The sequence below is a fragment of the Cyprinus carpio genome, chromosome A8, assembly GCF_018340385.1.
Source record: "Cyprinus carpio isolate SPL01 chromosome A8, ASM1834038v1, whole genome shotgun sequence".
NCBI classification, from domain to species: Eukaryota; Metazoa; Chordata; class Actinopteri; order Cypriniformes; family Cyprinidae; genus Cyprinus; species Cyprinus carpio.
Genome location: NC_056579.1, coordinates 7982108 through 8003386, shown reverse-complemented (window position 1 = coordinate 8003386; position 21279 = coordinate 7982108). Strand labels below are relative to the sequence as shown.

Sequence of the window (21279 nt, the reverse complement as noted above, 5' to 3'; positions counted from 1 at the left end):
ATGATGTAGCTGAGGTGACTGTGTTAGCTGTGTTCCAAGGTGACTGTATTCTTTGCATTTTATATGTTCTACAGGTAAAGGTGTTGGTAAGGTTACTGGTGTTCTATATATACCATAGGTGACTATAGGTGACTTTGGTTCATTTTCTGTAGGTGACACACGTTTATTTTTTTAATCTCAAGGCTTCAGCTGGTCACACTATTCCGGTGGTATATCAATGTCCGTATGTTGTATGTTCCAGTGTGAGGTTTCATGGGAGAGTGTCCCGTGTGTGGTACGGTAAGGTGACTGTTCTCTGTTAGGTAAGTGTGCAGCAGGGCTGGGACAGAGAGAGAGAGGCAGGGGGAGGTGACAGCTGAGTGCTTGCCCTTGAGTTCCCCAGACACCAGCAGAGAGGTGGGGGCTTGAGAGAGAGAGTGGTGGAGGGAAAGAGAGGGCTGCTCATATTCTGCTGATACAGCAGCCTGCCCCCACCTCCTACCAAACACTGCATTGCCCCCATAGAGGAATCACCTTCTTAGCTCTTATATTTAATGCTGCACAGTGGGCTGGGCAGTGTGACAATTCTATTGCATTATATTAATATTATACCTATAGTATAAAAATAAGAATAAATTCTTGCTATTAATTAGTTGCTTATTAGCATGCATATTACTAGCATATTGCTTGTTTATTGACACTTATAAAGCACATATTTTAGATCCCTTAATCCACCCCATACCTAAATTTAACAACAACCTTACTAATTATTAATAAGCAGCAAATTAAGAGTTTGTTCAGGGAAAACTGTGCTCTCTATTTTATTCTAATTCATAACAAATTATTTGCTGGTTTTGCATCCAATTATTTTGCATTTTTAAGAATATTTCTGAAAATTTGGCGAGAGAGAATCCACAATATTGCTCATTTCTCTCAGTTATGTTATGGACATTATCTCGAGGCAACCTGGCTTAATTGTGTGTCATGGAGTGGCATATTGCTTGCAAATGTGAGAAAATGGTCACAACACGTCATCATTTTGGCAAAAGAAAAAAGAAAACCTTAATAAAGATTTTGATTTGTGGATGAAAATCTTCCTCTGCTTCAATAAAGCATTTCCATTAAGGTTTTCTTAAGCACAATTTCAGAATTCACATAAAAAGTAGTTAAATGGAGACCTAGCAAGCAAGCTTAGTGGCTCCAGATGAATTTTCCCATTATTTTTCTCCATGGAGTTTTAAGCTTTGAACTTAAGTCAGCAAGTAAATTATTCTAAGCAAAATGTTTTTCGGAAAATCGGAAGAAAAAAAAAAGACTGTGGTGTTAGGATGTAAGGGATTCCATCAGTGATTTTGAAAAGGGGGACAAAAGCAGAATCTCTATAAAAATAAACCTACATTAAAACCTTACATAAGTATATACATAAATAAAAAAAATATATAAAAAAATATATGACAGATTATAACAATCATTCATTTACTAATTGAACATTTAATTTACATGACATTGTCAAATTGGTACTCCATGCAATCGTTTACAATTGCGACCCGGTAGCGACACTTCCACCATACTGGGTCGCGACCTGGCAGCTGGGGACCTCTGTTCTACATATATACTATCTGCTGTATTTTTACTGTATCTATATACAATCATAGCACCCAATCCTACTGCGCACAGAGCAAGATACTGAATCAGGAGAGAAAGAAGAAGAAAGAATGGAAGTGACAGATGGGCGGTTAGGGGTCTCTCTTTATATGTGGATGGCTGTTAGCAGACAGATGCAGGGCAGAAATACACAGAAACAGCAGGCAGGAGGCGAACAGAAGTGATGTTGGCTCATAGAAGAGCAGCTAACACACATCCACTGTGTTTGTGTTTGTGTGTATGTTTACTCCATGTAAAGCTTGATAACAGCCTGCACATAAACAGGTGTAAACACAAACAGTGCCACTTAGGACTCATTAGCACGCCGGCCACCTCTCTTGCACGCTATGACAGCGAGGCTTGCAGATGAACAAAAGAAATGGAAATATAACTGTCAGCTTATTCACCATGGAGATAGTAATTTATTATCGTTCTTTATGAATTTGAAAAACTGCAATGCACATCTTGTAGTTCTTTCTTCAGTGTCTTTGGTATCAAATGTATTATGTAGGAGCTGTGGCCTAGTGCATGTCACATTGATTCAGTTTACACCTGTTAACAGGTGAGTAGGCGGTCCTAATTTAATCAAATATTGTTATATAAAATCTTTTAATAATATATTTACATTATATTTATCTTCAGTGTAAATATAATTGAATTATATATTTAAATGATATATTATTAATTATATCATTAAATATATTTTAAATTAAATTAAATATATTGTTATTATTTTATATAAGATTGATTTTGATTTAATAACACACACATACAGTATTACACACACATTGTGTATTAATGTATTAATTAATTATTATATATTTAATGATTATTAAATTATAATCATTATTCATTAAATTTATTTTCATTATTTAAATTGTATAAAAATAGTATCAAAATCGAAAAAATATTTCAGTTTTATTTTTTATTGTATTTGAATTGAAATTATATTATTTAAAAAAAAAAATCATTACATATATACTAATTAATCCGAAAATAATTAAGCTATAATAATAATAATTATTATTATGTTGTTGTTTTTACAGTTATTTGTAGTTTTAATTCTAAGAAAAATTAATTTAGACAAATGATATAACTCTTTTTATTGTCCCAGTTAGCATGTATGATATTGAAGTGTATCTATATGATCACATGATATCAGACATATCATCAGTCAGCTCTCTTTGATTGAAACGAGTACGGCAACGTTGTGTGCAAAATTGTGTGTTCTAGAGATCAAAACAGTGCGGTGCTGACTGTTTTGCTTATGCAAGACCCTCTCTGTCATGTAGTCTTATATTCAGATTGTGTATGTGTGGTTGGGAGTTTACGTGTGTGTGTGTGTGTGTGTGTGTGTGTGTGTGTGTGTGTGTGTGTGTGTGTGTGTGTGTGTGACTGTCTTGCAGCAGTGATTTAGCATGGTCTGCATGTTAAGTGTGCTGGGGTAGGCCGAGTGATCGTTAGTGGCAGCTTGGGGACTGGAGCTGGAATGGAGGCAAAGAGGCCAGGCACTGCTGGGACTGTGAATGCCAGGCAGACAGGCGGGCACAGACCCCACTCCATGAGCTGTCTCTCTCACAGCTTCACCACATTCACTTTATAAAAATAAAAAACTTGACAAAACAAACAAACAAAAACACAAACCATCTAAAAAAAGGGGTATTGACACTAACTGTTTAGAAAAATAAAAGTCTTGTTGAGAGACTTCTGGTAAATCCTAAATCATCTAATCTATCTAAACTATCTTTCATCTAATCTATTTATTTATTTATTTATTTATTTATTTATTTATTTATTTTTTATTATTTATTTATTATTATCATTATATTATTATACTGCTTCTAAGGGTAAATTAACTGTATATTCACACTACTTTTTAAAAGTTTGGGTCAATATTTTTTTCACAGCAAGGACACATTCAATTGAGCAAAAGTGACAATAAAGACATTTACGTTGTTACAAAAGATTCCAAATAAATGCTGTTATTTTGAACTTTCTATGCAACAAAGAAAAAAACAGGTTTCACAATTTCTGCACAAATATTTAGCAGCAAAACAACATTTTTAACATTTGATAATTGTAAGAAATGTTTCTTAAACATCAAATCAGCATATTAGAATGATTTCTGAAGGATCACGTGACTGAACACTGAAGTAATGGCTGCTGAAAATTCAGCTTTGCTATCACAGGAAAAGAATACATTTTAAAACATTAAAATAGAAAACAGTAATTTAAATTATAATAATATTTCACAATATTACTGTTTTTACTGTATTAAAAACTGTATTTTTGATCAAATAAGTGCAGTTAGTTTAAGAGACTTCATAAACATTTAATAATATTACTGACCCCAAATTTTTGAATGGATATATAAAATGTATCGGATGTTTAGTTTTATTGGTAAATGTATTGAATGTTTACATATTTTAACTGGAAAGATACTAACTGAAAAGATAATGATACACCTCTTCTCTTCTCTTCTCTTCTCTTCTCTTCCAGTCTCGTCTCGTCTCTCCTCACCTCTCCTCTCCTGTCTCGGTCTCTCTCGTCCTCTCCTCTCCTCTCCTCTTCCTCGTCTCCTCTCCTCTCTCTCCTCTCCTCTCCTCTCCTCTCCTCTCCTCATCCTCTCCTCTCTCCCTCCTCTCCTCTCCTCTCCTCGTCTCTCCTCTCCTCTCCTCTCCTCTCCTCTCCTCTCCTCTCCTCTCCTTGTTTAATTTTTTTTTATTTATTTTATTTGTCGTGTCCAGTCTCATGCTACCTCACCTCTGCTTATTATGTGACATATTGCTTTGCTCTTGCCCTCAGTGCCATGGGGCCCTCAATGTTTTGTGTGTGTATTGTGTTGGCTGCTGTTGGCCCTCTGAATCGCTGGCACAGCCCTCCCTGTTCCAATCTCGCTGCCGTCAAACTCACTTACCACACCAGCTATTAGTACACAATCTGAGCCCGCAGCAAATGCCTGCCCAAGGTACATATCTTTGTGTTTGCAGTCTGTCAGTCACATAGGCGCCCCACTTACAAACACACACCTGTTATCTCTGTGCCTGGTCATATGTGGGGGGCTGGCTTGGGGGTTTCGCCCTTGTGCAGTATGGATAGAGAGATAAGAACAGGGCATGTGAATGTGGAAGAAATTAGAGAGAGTGAGAGAGGAGGGTGAGAAATATGATTTCTGTGAAAATGTAATCAGGAAGACAGCGCAGATAAAAAAAAAAAAAAACTTTTAAACACTTTTTGATCACTGGTCTGTAGAGTTGCAAATTTGGGGGAAACTTTTTTTTTGCTTATTTTTTATTTATGTTTATTTTTGTAGGGCACAATTTCAACAAAAATAAAATATACGTTTGTGATTTATATATCTTGACTTTAATAATAATAATAAATATTGTTGGTATTGTTTAATATAAAAATATTAAAATAATGAATCTGTATTTAAGAATAATAAGAAATAAAATAAGAAATATTGCCATTAAATATACCATTAAATATTACCATTATTATTTCACTGTAAAATAAAAAAACGTGAAAAATCGATTTAAGAAAAACTAAATAAAAATAAATAAATAAATATTACTATTGTAATATTTCATAAAAAAATAAAATCAAAAAAAAAAAAAAAAATATAATAACAAAACTTTTAATAATTCATAAAAACCACATTAAACACTAAATATTCTCTTTTGTTGACAGTAGACGATAACTTACGAAGCTTTTATTATGGCAGAAAACCGCAGGAAGCACTTAAGATTCTCTTTTGTTGACAGTAGACGATTAATCTTGCAGCCCTGCTGGTCTGTAGCAATAAGACAAATAAAAACAGCTTTATTAGCTATTTTACAATGCTTGACATAATATTGAAAATCCATCACCATTTAAGCATCAATTTATAAGACAGATGACAAATTTTGTTGTTCATTGTTATTTTGAATGTGTTCAGTGAGCCCATTTTGGTATAACTGATATTTTTATTACACAGTAGCTTTTTGTGTTTGCTTAAAATAGACTGAATCATTCTTCACAGAAACCTGCCTTCTCTCCAGTACGATCCTCTTTTTAAACTGAGCTCAGCCAGTGTCTGAATTGGGATAGGTCCCACAGTTTCAAACACACACACAGGCTTTTAGTGCTGCAATGGCATTTGTGCACATCAGTAGCTCCCCCTGTGGAATCTCTGATAGCTGCTGTTTGCGTCTTCATCTCCCTCCTCTGAGCTTTTTTCTTCCAGAATGTGTTTTGTAACCTCATATTTCAAAACTTCAGGACATAAACAAAGCCGCTGCAAAACACATTTATCAAGCTTTTGTTGTAGAACTGCCTCATCAGAGTAATACTCCTCCTCAGGATGGGCCGTTGTGCATGAACCGTCCTGTTCTGGACTGCTCTCATGAATTGTTCAGTGTGTTCTTATGAAAGATCACCTGATCCTCTGCTCCTCCAAAGACGGGACGAGTGTCTGGATATGTGAATCTCCTTCACAGTTCGGTATCGCTGTCCCTTTGTGAGCAGGAATGTAGAAGAAGCACTGCTCGTTTGCAAGAGGGAGAGAGCGTCAGGTTGGTATAGTCTCGGTAGTGTTGTTGAAGCTCTTTTGATTACAGTAATTTACTTTCAAACAACTCATTTTCTGTGTTTGACATGTCCATTAACCCTGGCTAGAAAAATCATTAATTTTTCACCACTGAAGACATTAGTCATTTGAGCGACTATCATCGCTGTCTGCCGCTCAGACCGAGACGGATGCAGAGATCATGCAGTTCACGTCTGTCCGGCACACATGTGTCCTCCCACACACATACACTCATGCACAAACCAAACGGCCTTCTCCTAAGTAGGGTGGCTTATCGCCGGCTGTATTGTCCCTCACAATGTGAGGTAATTAGGTATCTTATGCGATGGCTGTCTCTCGCGCTTTCTTTCTGAATGGCGAGAGAAATGGACCTGTCAGTTTTCTGGCAACAGAGAATTCAACAAATGGTAAGCAGTAATGGCTTCTTTTGTGTCCCGGTGAGTTTTTGCATCGACGAGAGATGCATAAAAAAATAAAACGAGATGTTTCTCTTCTCTTTCGCCCACACTCTCCCTCTCTTTTCCCTTTCATTTGCGACTTAAGGACGTATGACACGTTTGTTAGGGGAAGTGTTTCTTTGACTGCCGCTGAAAGAGGCCTTTTAGATAAAACTGCTGGTAAAGAATCCCCGAGCCGTAGATGCGACACAAACATCCTGTCTGTGTTCTATTCGCTCTATTAAATGCATTGTGGGAAGGGAAGTCGAAGTAGCGAAGTCACTCCGCAGTGGACTGCGTCCTTTCCAAGGACATCTCTGCAGAGCAGCAGCAAGCAGAAATCCCTCCAGCCTAATCCTACATTACTGACCTGTCAGCATCACATCCACTCCTGACAGCAGGTGCTGAAACACACACACACACACACACACACACACACACACACACACACACACACACACACACACACACTTAATCATGCGCAGGAAGTACACATCACCCTTCCCACATTCTTATGAGCCTGTGAGCTGCGATTGGACTGAAGGCTGTCTGCAGACCCATTAAGTGTTTGCTCTAGATGAAGAAAGAGGGTTTGACCACCAAAGGGTTGAGTGTGTGTGTGTGTGTGTGTGTGTGTGTGTGTGTAATGGAAGAAGAGGGTCATTGTTAGCCGTGCTGGTGTGTGCTCCGTGTTCCTTTACCTGTCAAATCCAGTAAGAGTGAGAATGAGAAAGAGAGGATGTGACTCTCTCAAAATCACACACCACACTCCTCTGCACTGACGGATGAGACACTAGGTGACTCCAAGCAGGGCGTCACACTTAGCCGTTAAAAACATCCAGCTGTAAAAAAACTAGTCCCACTTGAAGTATTGAGGCCTCCCTAACTCCTTTCTACTAAAGTGGAGCTGGTGCTCTGCAAACCAAACTTGCATTTTCATTGATTTAAGAACAGCAATGTGTAACTGATTATCCGTTTCCTTTACGGAGTTTGCAAGTCTTATGAATTAAGAATATGTTTTAACATCAGAAAGAGTTTGCAAGTCTTATGAATTAAGAATATGTTTTAACATCAGAAATAAATTAAATTCATTGTCTTTATTCAGTCACAAGCAGCTTTTGATGGTCAGAAATTCTATATAAAATAAATAGAATTCATGTTCACAATGTTTGTTTGGGTTCCTAAGATTTTATTCATGTTTTTTAAAGGAAGTCTCTCATGCACACAAGGGCTGCATTTATTTGATCAAAAGTACAGTAAAAATAGTAATAATGGGAATTAATATTAAAATTAAAAGTAGCTGTTATCTATTTTAATGTTTTAAAATGTATTTTATTCCTGTGATTGTGAAACTGAATTTTCAGCACTAGTTATTGTAGTATTCAGTGATATTTTAGAAATCAGAGAAATATGCTGATTTGTTGCTTAAGAAACATTTGTCATTAGTGCTTAATATTTTATGGAAATTTGAAAAAAAAAAAAAAAAAAAATTCTGGATTCTTGAATAGAAAATTCAAATGAACAGCATTTGTTTAAAATATACAGTGCCTTCCACTTATATTGGAACTTCTGGTAAATATGAGCAAAGGTGGCTGTGAAAATTAATCTGCATCATTTATCTTTTTGATCTTTTATTAAAATAATTCACAAAATTCTAACCTTTTATTCAAGTAAAACAATTGAAAGTGGCGGGAAACTCACATTATGAAATAAATGTTTTTCTCCAATGCATGCTGGCCACAATTATTGGCACCCCTAGAAATTCTTATGAGTAAAATATCTCTGAAGCATATTCCCATTCAGATGGGTTTGGTGCAAACAGGGATAAAAAGTACCCCATGCCCACAGTTAAATATACTGCTGGATCTTTAATGTTGTGGGCTTATTTTTCTGCTGGAGGTCTTGGACATTTTGTTCAGATATTGGTGTAACGCAATAAAAACCTTCATAGTCACGGGAAGAAGGAGCCGGGAACCGGGGAACATTCCAATCACATTTTAATAACAAAATAAACACTAAAATAGCGCGACAGCCCCTCACGGACGACTGCCGCGCCCAAACGCAACACAACCCAAAATAAACCCCAGGCCTGGTCCTCTCTCATCCTTCTCTGTCGTAACTCCTCTTTTATCCTTCCGGATCTTCTTCGTGGGACTCGAGACCGGTGAGTGGCGCAGGTGTCGCTCATCTCCAATCACTCCACCGGCCTCGACCCATTCCCACAGCTCTCGGCCCTGCCCCACTTGTCACATACCCCCCTCGCAGGCTGGGGGTACCCTCGAGACTGCGCTCTAACCCATTCTGGCGGATCCGGCCCCAGGTGAACGGCGGCGACTCCTCTGCTCCCTCCCGCCTTGAGCCCCACCCCACTCGCCACAATTGGCATCATGGATTCTAGCAAATAACCAACAGATAAAAAAAAATCTAAACTAAACCTCACTGCCTCTGTTATAATGCCTCTTACAATGGGCCATGGTTGGATCTTCCATCAGGACAATGATCCAAAACAAACATCAAAATCAACACAAAAATGAAGCTTCTGCCATGAATGTCCCAGTTCCATGACCTGAACCCTAGAAAATGAGTTGGACTGAGTGAACTGAAGACAAGAAACACCAACATGGAGCTGGGAATCTGAAGCATCTGGAGAAGTTCTGTATGAAGGAATGGTCTCTGATCTCTTGTCAGGTGTTCTCCAAACTCATCAGACATTAGAGGAGAAAACTCAGAGCTGTTATCTCGGTAAAAGGACGTTACAATAATTAGGTGCCAATAATAGTAACCAATGTGAACTAGAGAAAAGACCTATTGGTGGGAAAGGGCCACCAGAAACCTTGAAACACATTCTGTCTGTCTCATTCTCTAAATAAAGCCTAGTATCACCTTGTGCCCTGTGTTTTCTGAGGTAAAACTTTTCACCTTCACAGCACATTCCATCAAAACACCTCCACCCCAAAAGATACCTTTTCTGTGCATAACTACCGCAGTCTCATTTTCCTTAACGCTACTGATCGCCTCATTTAGCCAATGAGAGCTTTCCCGACCAATAAACCAGCTGTCATATCTGTTAACTAGTAGATGTACATCTCGCCTGCAGGGGTGGGTGGTTTTTGAACCCAGCTGGACACACCACTGCAGATACGAATCTAGCACTGCAAGCTAAATGTGCTCCAAAAAAAGAATGCATTAAGGTCTCGGGTATAAATAACTAATGGATGGAAGAGATGGATTATATTTATCCAGCTCAATACAGCAGGAGTAGATCAGTCTGCCCTGACTCACACACCTAATGATATCTGGCTTCAGCCCATTACAGACCACAGGCAGCCGTCTTATAAAAATACCCATACATGGTGAGCTCAGACTGGGGAAGAGAGAGAAAGCTGGCCCTGTGGCCTGCTGGGGCTCAGGACTGTCTGAGTCAGCTTCTCTGCTGTTCTATGAAAGTCACCTTTCTCCTCCTCACACTAGGAAGGGAAGCAGATTTTGAGAGGAAGAGTGAGGTGGTGTAACATTAGAATAATTGTGCTTTTATGTTGGCTTGTGTAGCAGCACGTTTTCCCATGTTGTGTGGCCATTTAGAAAGGTGAGAATGAGGGTGGCCGTAGCTTGTGTGGGCTGTTTGTTTTCTTTTGGCCCTGAAGTGTCTCATTTCATATTGTTGGCTATGAACTGTTTATTTTCTCAAGCATTCCTGGTGCCATTGTGCATGATTCATCAGGTAACATTATTCTAAAAATAACAATAAATAAATAAATAAATAAAGCTTTTATCAAATTGTAAAAATGTTCCAACTTTTCGGCTTGCATAATCTAGTTGAATAGTTAGAAGAGTTTAAAAGTTATTGCTGAAGAGTTTTTTAAGGATTGCTTAAGCTACTGTTGTAGAAACTGTAGTGTTTCTGAAATCTTACTGTAATAAAACATTATTTTATTGCAGCAATTTTAATTCAGTTTATTGTTTTCAGTATATATAGTATGAAATATCAGTCTAAGGGTAAAAAAAAAAATCATACATTGAGATGGTCTTTCCTCCCTTATGACCCTTTTTTATTATTTCTTTTTGCAGTCTTCAACACTCATAGCTTTATGTACTCGACTTCAGTTTGCAGTTTGAATAAGACTGATAATAATATTTACAGTTTTTGAACAGTTTGTTAAGGATTGCTTAAGGCTACTGTTGTTGGGAAATTCTTGTCTTGTAAAAAAGGAATAACATAGTTAAAGGTGATTTTATTCCAGTCTTTTAAATTCATATTTAATTTAATTTAATTTAATTTAATTTTATTTTATTTTATTTTATTTTATTTTATTTTATTTTATTTTATTTTCATTTTATTTTATTTCTTTTCTTTTATTTTATCTTATTTTATTTTATTTTATTTTATTTTATTTTTATTTTATTTTATTTTATTTTATTTTATTTTATTTTATTTTTTTTCAAGTGTCAATTTTATATTTTATTTTATTTTATTTTATTTTATTTTACCCAAAGCCATTTGGATAATGAGGAGAGACAGGTCTTTGGTCCAGAGAGAGAGACAAACACTTCATGTGTGAGTCCACCCTTCTATATGACACTTATTTAATTCATAATATTCTTCAAGACTGCACTTGGGCTTTAGGTACAGAACTCAACTGCAGTTTGCTCTGCTTTGAATGTCACTGATAAGAATACTCTATTCTGAGAGTCAACACTTTTCGCTATAATCCTTTGACAAAGCTATGACATCTCTGCAAGATGTTCTTCACTTAAATTGTAACACCAAATGATGTGTTTTGTGTGCACGGGGTAGTTGACTCTGTAAAGTCGTTTTAATCAAGACTTCATAGAGACATGATTTGAGTCCCTGCCGCTTGGAAGATATGAAAGTCTGCAGTCCTAACATTCTCTCTCTCTCTCTGTGTCTCACGCTTCTGTGCATTCTCTCTCTGATTGCCATAAGAATGACTGTGATTGGATTGTCACTGATTAAAATGGTGTTGAATTGCATGAGTCCCACAGAACAAAGCGAATTTTTGCATGTCTGAAATAGGTGTTATGTGCTATTTACAGATCAAGAGTGCTTCTTCCTACTAAAGTCACACAAGTACAAAAGAGACAGAGTGGTGCCATTGAATATCACTTTACAGAATACAGGAGGCACACAGTAGGTCAGTATAAGAAAAATATGAGGTTGAATTGGTAATTGTTGCTTAATTTTTTACGAAATGTAAATAAATATATTAACACTGAATCAAATGTGTATAGCTTCTAAAGGTTAATCTAAACCAGACTTTGATTTTACAGGGCTGTTACGTGTATTTGAATAACTTCACTATGACTATGACTGTCTTGAAAATTTGTCACAGAAGTTCTTTGCTGTATTCGTATCAGAGCAGATATGAATGAGTGTTCAGTGTGTGGCTTCATAAATCTGATTTACTAAATGAGATTGTTGCTACTTTTGCATTAGTAAATGAATAGCTTCCGCTGCGAAATTCCTCTGATGATAAATCCTCTCCGTTCTCTGTCAGTAGGAAATACACTGCTTATATTTTCTGACAGCAACATTGATGAGATGCTCTCAGTTAGAGTCCGAGATCAGATTGTATTCTACATTTGTATCTTTGACTTTTTGCTTGCTCTTGTGTGATGTTGCACACTGAGGGCCAAAAAACAAAAAAACAAATAGCAAGGTCAAAAAAAAGCATTGTTAACCATATAGACAATTGGCCAGAGAAGCAGTTTTTTGTTATAAAAAAAGGAGGTGGTCCAGATTGGCAGCTTACAGTCAGTATGTGCACAATGTAAATGTGAGTTCTATACCAGAGAGGGTCTTTTTCTGTTTTTCCTCTTCAGAGAAGCTAACTTGACTTTGTCCCCATGGCTTCTTTTGAAGGTGTTTTCAGTTAATCTTTTCCGTAAAAAGATTTTGGCCTGAGGTCACAGATCACATCAGGGTTGTTTTCCGACTCACTGACCATTTAATCAAGCTAAAGTCCATCGCCGCGGCCCCCCTCACTCACCGCTTTTGTTCACCCCTCTCAAAGGTGAAGTCGCTTTTCTCGACACAAACCTCGCAGTCCCTTTTCATGCTGCTCTTCAGCTCCATTGACCAATGGATCACCTTGACCCAAACTCTGGAAGATTCTCTCGGAACCACAGAAGCTTGTATCTCTTCTACCCTCTCAGCTTTGAACGAGTTTGCTGGAAGATGTTTTTTATCAAAAGGTTGATGTACCAAATCTCTAGAAATTGTGTTTTCTATTTTTCCATTTACTTTGAATGAGGCATTTTGAGATGCAGGAGCGTTCACTCTTAATGGGTAATGCTACGTAAAGTACTTTTCATTCTCTATTTCCTTATAAAACCATCTGTGCATACTTGAGCAGCACTAAAGAAATTGGAAGCATTTTCTCCTCCCTTTTAACTGTTGATAAGTCTGTTTATTTTGCTATTCTAATCAGAGCTGTCAGTGTGGTCTGTGAATTTCAGTGGCACTCCAATCCTAACTGTGCACGATTATGTGGTTAGTGGCTGTTTAATTACTTTCATTTAGCATTGTTCTTCAGATCTGCAACCCACTTTGGGTGGTGAATCACTGAGTATATGTGAATGAATGTGTTCATCCGGTTCTTTGAAGCTTCCATTCATGTATGCTTTGATCATTGCAAAACCTAATCAATCAAATTTACTAAATGAAACAAGTTAATTTCACTTAAATATTACTTAAATGTCTTTGCACTTAATAGAAGAGTTATGCAGAACTCAAACTGAATGAGTTACTTCAGATTTCTAGTTCCCAGCATGTTTGTCACATTAGCATATGCATATGTGGAATTGCTACTTTAAAGTTTTTCATTTTGCTGGTGAAATACTTGTGACAATACAGTGACAATATTAATTCTGGATGGATGCTATAGGGAATTGTATGCAGGGGGAATTTGAAGACATATTATTCAAAACCTTGAAAACAGTAAGCTACATTTACAATTAAATAGGTTTTAGAGAAGAGAAGAGAAGAGAATAAAAAAAAAAAGCACCAGACCTTGAAATGCTAACATAAATTGATGTGATTTATTTTCCTAATGTATTTATGATTTTAGCTGGCTCATTTAATTAAGAATCGAATTTACGAATCAAGTGTGGAATTGCAGGCTACTTTGGATGCTGCAATTTGGAAGGCTATGAAATGCAAAGACTAAATAAGATGCCATAGTGGAATGTGTTGCTAAAGAAAAGCACTTAGCAGTTTACTCAGGTAAACAATGGAACCGCAGCTCCTGAATTGGCATTAAGAAAAGCAATATCTTGATGGCTGTTTATTCATATAGTCATTTAAATTTAGAATTAAACCGAGATGCATATTATATGATGGTTTTATTTCTTTTTCAGATTAAACCACAATGAAAAAGGTACAAGTACAGTAGTTTGAGCATTTGTTTCTTAACTTGAAATAGAAAAGATCATGTATCAGTGCTCATGTGTCAACATTCTGGAAAATGGAACATTGAATGCACTGTACTCATTCTTTAATAAAATTAATAACCTAAAAAGCAATATTCAAGGGGCCGGTTGCATAAATCTATTTAAGACTAGTCTTGCAAGTTAGTCGTCTAATTTTTTTCTTTAAGACTGGTATTTACTTTTTAAGTCAGTTGCATAACATTTTAGACTGGTCTAATTTAAGACAAAAAAGTAAGACTGGTTCCCCCTTGGCTAACTTTCCTTTACAATCTATGTTGCCATGGAAACAAATAAACTGTCAAGTGTTCTAGATTCACAAATGTGGCCCGACTTTGTCTTGCGGTATGGCACATTTTAATATTTGCTTTTATGAAAGGGCAATAAGAAGAGAAAGAGTATTCAAAGACCGTTTAAACCCATTAGAAGTCCTTTCTGAAAAGGAACTGCTGGAGAAGCTAAGGTTTCCTAGACATGCAATACAAGAACTAGCAATTGACTTGGAGGAGCATTTGAGGCCTGAAACTTCAAGAAATTTCAGCATCTCTCCACTGCTACAAGTATGTCTAGCTCTACGCTTCTTTGCCACAGGATGTTTTATTAAACACAGCTGCAGACGTAATTGGGGTACACAAGTCTACAGCCATCAAGAATTATTCATCGGGCTTGCCTGTGCACTGTCAGGAAGACTTCCACTTTATCCGACTGATGTGTCTCTACCTTGAACAAGGTGAAGGCAGATTTTTTTCAACATTGCAGGATTTCCAAATGTAGTTGGAGCCATTGATGGGAACACACATTAGGATTCAAGCACCTTCAACTCATGAGCCATTGTTCGTTAATAGGGAAAGGCTATCACAGTATTAACGTGCAGGCTATTTGTGATGCCAAACTAAGAGTGCTCAACTGTGTTGCTCGTTGGCCAGGATCAACCCATGACTCTAGAATTTTAGTGAATTCCCAAATTCATGATGCATTTGAGAGAGGAGAATTGCAGGGTGTGCTCTTGGGTGACTCTGGTTATCCACTAAAACCCTGGCTACTCACACCTTTCTTAAATCCAGTCAGTGTGCCTCAAGCTCGGTACAACACAGCCCATACCAAAACAAGAAAAAGGTTATTGAAAGGTGTTTTGGAGTCCTGAAACGAAGATTTCATTGTCTGCATGCAGAGCTCAAAATGAAACCAGAAAAAGTCTGCAACATTATCTGTGCATGCGTTGTTTTGCATAACATGGCAAGGTAATAAATATGTTTTTAACTGTAATTAAAACTCCTAGCTACATATTCCCCATTGATTTTAAATTAAATGAGTAAAATATCATTTTCCATTTAATAGAGATCTTGCACTCCCAGACTTGGAGGATGACCAAATTTGTGAAGAACCCACTTTGGAGATTACTGAAGCAGGAGTGGAAGATGGATCTGGGCGTTACATTCGACAGATGATTGTAGAAAAACATTTTCTCAGTTTGACTGAGAACAATGAAAGAATTTATACTTTCAAAATTAAGTGGACATATTATAGTTTATTCATTGAGAGACAATACTTACAAAATATTTGATGCATAGTATCAGTACAATCAGCTGAAATATGATATAATCTTCAAATCACTACACATTAACTTACACTAAAATTCTTCTAATCTCTTAAATATATCTAAAGATTCTGTATGTAAACATTACATATGTAAATTTAAAATTAAATACCAGTACTTATTAAATAGACAATTGTTTGATTAGTTATTGGACAATGGTCGATGAGATCTATAGTTCATGTCCAAGTTTTTGTAGCTCCAACTTTTAGCTTTAGTTTTCTCTAATTCTAGTTTTTGTATTTCTAATTTTAGGTTAGTCTCTTCCAGTGTTAATATTTTATATTGTTTTTCAAGTATATTGTTCATGGTTATCTTGCTTGGAGTATCTTTCTGTCTCTCGGTGTCTGAGGCACTTCCCACAGGTGCCATTTGGGTGCGGTCCAAATCGTCATCTTTAAAAATAAATTTAAAAAAGAACAAGAACAACATTAGCAAAATTTGAAAAGTGACAGGCACTGTATTTTTTGTTGTACTTTTTTTCTGATAAAATGCACTACATGCTACTTCACCCTTTTGTGGTTCATTCATTTTAGACAAAAACACACACAAAACAATTACTTAGCTATGTAAACGGGGACACTGCATAGACTTCTAGTTTTTTTGTGTGTCACAGGCTATGTGAACACACAAAAAATTTTGTGAAACATTAAACAGGTTAAATGGTCTTTATTGACAAAAAGTAGTCTGATTATATATAATCTGAAAACACTGTCCTGCAGCAACTAGCCTAGTGATTGCACAGCACGTGATTACCCCTAACCTGTGTCCACTTATTGTATTTTATAATATTTGTATTCTGTCGTAACCGTTTTAAGCAATAAAGTAGCATACTCGATGCTAGTGCTGTATCTTGAATAAGTCCGCTTCGCGTCGTGCCTTCAGCCGTGACTCACAATAGGCTACAGCACAGCCGCTTGTACGTTATTGCTTACTTAAACACTGTTAATCTGTTTTAAACTAAAAACATTGTTGTGAGGAATAGTAGAGGGCTGAAAGATTGAAAGCATAGCTTACCTTCACTTTGTGTTGTTTGGTCATCCTGGCTTGTAACAGGAGCTTCGTCATTTTGAGAGACCAATGTCAGTGTCACCTCGCAGTCAACTAGAAGATAATAAGTGTTACTCAATCTAAAACAGAGCAGTAACCTACAGTGTTTAAAATGAAGCAAAAACAATCACCATCAAAACATTATTACTCACGAGACTGTCCAAGCGGGGTTGATGTGACAGCGGTATGAGACTGTGTATCTTCCACCGCTGTGGGTAACCGTCCGCCCGGATACTCCGCTCTCCCTCCCCCCGGGGATTCCCCAAAACATCGGAGATTCGTCTCCGTATATTTCAATGATCATTTCCGTTGTCCTTTTCAATTTAGGAGATGGTCCTCCCCCCGTTGCTGGGTTTTTTCGCTTAAAAATTTCCTTTTTTGCCTCTTGAACCATATTTTTTTAAACCGTTTTTTGACATCTTTGACGGATCGGTTGACAGATGGGTTGACACTGTTAACTCTTTCCGTAATTGTTGTCCAGCTTTGTGTTTTTTGCTATTGCCGTTGTAATCGTTAAATTTGTTCATTAAAGTCGATTTAGCAGCATTGTATTCCTCTAATATACAAATAATTTTCCGCAAAGGAAAACTGTGACGAGCGCGTACTGTCGGCCATTTTTGTTTAAGTTGTTTAGCATCTTATTTTTCCACAAATCACTGCGATTTAGACTGTCTTAATAAAGATAGGTGTGAGCTTATTTTATGCAATGGTCTTTCTTTAGTGACTTTAGTTAGTCAGACTATTTCTTAGACACAGTCTTAAGATAATGACTATTGAACAAGTTAATCATCCAGGTTTGGTACAGGTTAAGCTCAGTCGACAGCATTTGTGGCATAATGTTGATGCCACAAACATAAATTTGCATTTGTCGTAAGCATGTGAACATTTAAATAAATGTTAAAACATTTAAATACACATTGTTTTAATAGTATAGCCACAAGTTGTAAAAAAATATGCATTTTAATGAATGAAGTGTGAAAGATCCACTAACCTCAAATCAGCATTATGCCACTGTCAAGTGAATTTAACTTGTATTGAAACCAGAATATTCCTAAAAAGGCCAAATCCCAGATGATCTGCAAAAACTTCAATCAAATGTTCCAATCCAAACTAACACAAAATGATTGAATACATGCATGCTCTCAGCATATACTGCTGCATGTGTGTGTGTGTGTGTGTGTGTGTGTGTGTGTGTGGATCAGCAGTTATAATTCAGGACTATAGTTACTTATACAGGCAGTGTGAAGGAAATGAGCAGTCAGTTGTGCTCTAATCCCTTTTAGGCTGATATTGAATGATTCCCATCATATAAATCTGATCCTACAAACTCAGCCTCAACACCCTCCGGTTCCTTTCACATCCAATACTGACATTTCATCTTCCTGATGCTAGACATGGCAAAATCTTCAGTATGCCTCTAGTTTAGAGTCAGATGTAGTTTGACAATGTAAATCTTTCAATAAATGAATCAACAAATAAACATTTTCTCTCTCAGCACATTAAAGGTGATAGTCCTTGGCACCAAAAAGCATATTTTCTCATTGCTGGCGATGACTGAATGTTTGCATCTGTATTTAGAGGCAGTAAGTTTCCCATCCGTCCTCTTTAGCAGTCAGAGAGACGTCTGTGCCGGTGGTTCTTTCTCTTTGGCGCTGTTCTGATGACAGCTACACTTAGCGGTGGCTCTGATTATGGCCATGACTGGCACACCTTCTCCAGTCACTATGGCAACTCACACATCCGCATTCCTTTGATTTTTCCTTTCCTTTCCTTTCCTTTCCTTTCCTTTCCTTTCCTTTCCTTTCCTTTCCTTTCCTTTCCTTTCCTTTCGTTTCCTTCTTTCTTTCTTTCTCTCTTTCTTTTCACCAATCCAGTTTACTCAGTACATACTAATGTTATTTCTGTTTTATCAAGTCTGCTGCAAGTTCTAGATTAATTAAACTAATTTGACCTCATGAAATAATATTAAGTTGATTATATTTATAGGTTTTCCTCTGCATGTGAATTGCCTCTAAATTTCTCTCCCTCTTGCTCTTTCTCTCTTTTCTGACTCTCTCACACACATATACACAGTAGTAGTTCATGCTAGGATAGAATGATTTCCAATCTCACACATCAGTGTATCATAAACATGAAAAAGTAAAAAAAAAAATTAGCCTTTGTCAGTCTTATAGTCTATAGCTAATGCTCAATATTTTTTTGTACAGTACAAATATTACTGTACTTTCAGAAACCTTTATATGCGATACAGTGATTAGATGCTGTATATAAAAGTTTGTGTTCAACTCTAATAGATAACAGATACGGTATTGCTCTGTATGGACCCTCTTTAAAATAGAAATTTCTGATTTTGTGATTGTCCACCCTTTGATTGAATTGACCATTTCTAACTTGTGCTCGGAGCAGGCTGGATGAAACACTAGTCTGTACCTAAAGACATTAGTGTGTGTTTCTCTTGCTTATCCCAGCTCTCATCTCTGACCTTCCCTGCAGCGTGTGTTAGTGAGACACCATTAGCGATCCCATGTGCAACTCTTACTGTAGTAATATGATGAAGGTAATCCAACCCCAGGCCTGCCTTTCCTTTTATAGATAAATCAATATTAGACTCTAACATTGAATTTGTTCTTGTGTAAATGTGAAGCTTTCGGGGCAGTCTGCTCACAGTCATTTTTGTGAATGTTCTTATTCAATTAACTAATGGACTCAAATAAAGTTTTATGTGAGTATGTAGGGTCCAAAATGAACTGTCACAACTGTCAGTGGCAGGTGAAATGAGACTTACCGGCTATACATGTATCTATGACTTTGCCATGACTCCTTCAGTTGTTGGTGATTACTAGATAGTTTTTGTTGTTAAAAAAAAGAAGAAGAAAAAAAGAAATGCACTTTGGATTTTGTTATTTTCCTTGACTTTTGTTCTTGGAAATCACATTTGTTTTGTTTTGTTTTGTGTTGTTTTACTTTTATTATTTCTGAAAAACTGTAGGCAGTGCACAAGTGAGATATATCAGAAAGTGTTAGACTATAATATTTTCACTTATTTAAACAGCGTTTTAAGTGTTTAAACTTGCCCCATGTTGTGTTTAATTGGAGGTTGTTCAATAAAACAAAACAAACAACAACAACAACAAAAAAAAAACTACTAGTATGCTATAGAATTATTGGTTGCTACATTTCATTGTATTTCCCACTGGTACCTGGCTGTTAAACTGTAAAACAAACAATTTGGATGTTTTAATAGACTCAGTTCTTCATTCTTGCTCCTTAGACTTATGTTTTGTAGTTAAAGAACAGCTTTTAGCCATTCTAAAGTATTTCATTTAAACAAAGCCTTCAAACAACAGTATGCAGACTTTAAATCCCTCGGTCCCCTGCTGTTTGCCAAGCATTCAATTCCTCCAGAAACGAGAACAGCCCATGCAGAACTGATGCTGTGCTTAGAATTTCTGCATCATATGATATTTCTATGAATGTTCTTTAGTATAACTGCAAAATCTAACCCTTTCCTTACAGAACAAATGCCAAGAAATATAAATATTCACATATATTTCACCACAAATAAAAGGTGATTTCTGTATATTTCCTTACATGTTTTGCATATATTGATTTGTTTTGCATGAATCAATGGCAGGCGTGGTGTTTTCCACGCTTATCACCGTTTAATCACTCAAGTGCTGGAACCACCATCGCTTTTGGTTCAGTGTGACTTTCTAAAGGTTAGCCTGCACATTAATGCTCTCATGCATTCAGCAAACAGAGCAGTCGTTCCGTCGCACCTGGCGTGATACATTGCCGCATAGGAGCGCTATGAAAAGCCATCGAATACTCCGCCACATTTTCCAGGTTTTGGAGGCGAGCTTATTATCCATTTTCATGTCTCCCTCTCTCGCTCTCCTCTGTCTTGGTTTGTATGTCTGTCAGAGACACCAGATGCCCCTCAATGGGGTTTTTAGTTCGCTGTTTTCATCACAAGCAGATACTGACCTGAGAGCCTGATTGCAGCCGCCATATTAAACTATGTGCTATGTGAAACGCAGGCCCTGGCAGGCAAGCATCCAGACATGCAATGTGCAGGAAGATGAGTGTCACTCGCCTGCTCTCTTGTTCTCTCTCCCTCCCCAGGTCTGGAAGATTGCTTTTATACAGCCCCTCAATCAAAAACTCACACTGCCAAGCTGTACAGCATCTACAAAATGCTCTCCCCGGTGCAGCTGACGAAAGGACGAGGGAGGGGTTAAAGACAAGCAGGCGAGAATAGGGGAAATAAGCGAGTTCAGTGCTGATTAATTAATAAGGTCCTTAGCTGAGGGGTGAGACAGTTAGATTGATATTCCACAGAGATGGCATGCCACTCGCGCTCAGCCTCCTTCCATCACCGCTGCTGATCCGGCAGGGCCGAGGGGTCACTGTACCCCTGGGAACGTTCCGAATTAAAAACACTGACCTGTGACATCACTTCCTGCCCACACAGCAGTGCTGTCGAGGGCCGTTGGAAGCTGGACACTTCTTTTTTTCCTCAGTGTTATTTAGAGCGGTTGTGGCATTTCTGAAGTCAGTGG

The 21279-nt window shown here is 37.2% G+C and overlaps 1 protein-coding gene and 1 long non-coding RNA gene across 2 annotated transcripts in view; one reads left to right on the top strand and one right to left on the bottom strand.

Annotated features, from left to right (window-relative positions):
• LOC109095330 (BEN domain-containing protein 5-like) overlaps nt 1-21279 on the top strand; it is a 254294-nt gene that overhangs the window by 95711 nt on the left and 137304 nt on the right. The window lies entirely within an intron of this gene.
• LOC122145907 lies at nt 15917-17111 on the bottom strand. Its single transcript, XR_006160634.1, has 3 exons — nt 16870-17111; nt 16685-16771; nt 15917-16062 (listed from the first exon to the last, which is right to left on the bottom strand). It is a non-coding gene; the product is annotated as an uncharacterized LOC122145907 (long non-coding RNA).